Source organism: Elephantulus edwardii, unplaced genomic scaffold (assembly GCF_000299155.1).
Source record: "Elephantulus edwardii isolate Elephantulus edwardi_28Jun2011 unplaced genomic scaffold, EleEdw1.0 scaffold00185, whole genome shotgun sequence".
NCBI lineage: Eukaryota > Metazoa > Chordata > Mammalia > Macroscelidea > Macroscelididae > Elephantulus > Elephantulus edwardii.
In genome coordinates, this window is record NW_006399935.1 from 1,538,222 (window position 1) to 1,540,419 (window position 2,198).

Below are 2,198 nucleotides of genomic sequence, written 5' to 3' on the forward strand. Positions count from 1 at the left end.
CAAGGATTCTGAAGCTTCGTCTGACATACTTTGGGCATGTTGCAAGGAGGGACTGGTCCTTGGAGAGGGACATCATGTTTGGCAGAGTGAAGGGGCGGCGCAGGAGAGAAAGACCTTCGATAAGATGAATCGATTCTGTGACTAGAGTGGTGGGAATAAGTGCATTTGAGATGGTTAGTTTGGCCCAGGATAGAACAGTTTTTAGAGCTCTTGTACATAGGGTCGCTGTGAGTTGCAAATGACTTGATGGTACATAACAGCAACAACAACATAGCTGGGGATTTATTTGCTGGAGCACTTAAGAAAATGGTCTACCTATATAGACTTGGTTCATATAAACAAGAAAAGGAAATGAGGAAAGTGTTTTGTGAGGAATATCATGGCCTGATGATAAAATCTTCACCACTTGAAAGATGTGATTCTTCCTACTGACCCCCAAGGGCTTTTTGCCTCATTAGTGGTTATTTTATCTCCCTATGTAGATAGAGCTCTCTTGTTTTGTTGAGGGTCAGGTGTGGAATGTTAAGTTGTTTTTCTTTTGTTCATAATTGTGAGTGAACTAATTGGATTTGTTGGGTTTAGCTACAATGAGCTGTGAGCTGGAAACCTCTTGTCTAGAGTCAAACAGGACTTGATGGGTGGACCTTATTTAAAAGACAGTTGGGCACTCATGTCTGTGGCCCTTGGGTCTGGTGTTAATTGTGTTCAGGATGAATAGTTTCCCAAGCGGTACAGCACTGGTCTGTCAATTTGCTGCACTGAAGTAACTTGGGGTTGCTGTGATGCTGAATGCTTTGTGACTGTTGTGTCAAATGCCATCATATAATGGTTACCCATTGTGGACAGTGTTTGGTGGTGCACCCAGACTTAGACAGGCTTGGAAGGAGGACTGGCATTCACTTTCTAAACAACATGCTTCTGGAAACACTCTGAACGTAAAAAAAAAAAGATAGTTATAGAATAAGATTCAGGTCTTTTGTTCATAGGGTTGCTATGAGTCATGCTTGACTCAGTGGAACTTAACAACAGATGTATAAGAACAGAGCATTAAAACACTGCTTGGCTCAAAATCAGGAAAGGAGTGTGTCAGGGATGCATCCTGTCTCCATACTTTTTCAATCTATATGCAGAACAGATAATTTGGGAGGTAGGGTTTTCTGAGGAGGAATGTGGTATCAGGATTGGAAAAAGACTCAAAAAACTTACTTTATGCAGACGACACAACCTTGCTCACTGAAACTGAAGAAGACCTAAAGTGCTTTCTGCGGAAGGTCAAGGACTGTAGTCTTCAATATGGATTGAAGTTCAACATCAAGAAGACAAAGATTCTCACCACTGGGCCAATTGGCAGCATCATAATAGATGGAGAAGAGATTGCGGTTGTTAACAATTACAGCTTATTAAGCTCCATGATCAACACTCTAACCCCAACAACAGTCAGGAAATCAAAAGACAAATTGCATTGGGAAAATCTGCTGTCAGGTACCTCTCCAGAGTGCTGAAAAGCTATCATATCAGTCTAGAGACTAAGGTGTGCCTAATCCAGGCCATGGTCTTAACAGTTACTTGTTATGCATCAGAGAGCTGGATGATGACTAAGGATGACAGAAGAAGAATTGATACCTTTGAGTTGTGGTGCTGGAGAAGAGTCTTAATCATACCATGGACTGGCAAGAAAACAAATAGGTCTATCTTGGAGAGGGTGAAATAAAGTTTTCCTTGAAGGCTAGGATTTTGAAGCTCTGTCTCACATACTTTGAGCATGTGGCCAAGAGAGACCAGTCCTTGGAGAAGGACATCATACTTGGAAAGGTGGAGGGACAGCAAAGGAGAGGAAGACATCAGATGAGATGGAATTGATACAGTAACTGGGGCAACAGGGGTTGGTGTGTCAGAATTAGTGAGACTGGCTCAGGACAGGGCAGGGTTCAGAGCTGCTGTCCATAGGGTCACTATGCGTCAACAGATGACTTGATGGCACATAACAACAAAGATATATATACATATACATTGGAAGCTGGAGTGGCATCCACTTCCTAAACAACATGGCTCAGGAAACTATGAATCTGAGGAATGACAAGTTTCAGAAAGGCTTTGGGACTTTTGGTCATAGGGTTGCTCTGAGTCGTGCTTGACTCAACGGCATCAACAACAAAACTATATGTGTGTGTGTGTGTGTGTGTGTGTGTGTATATATA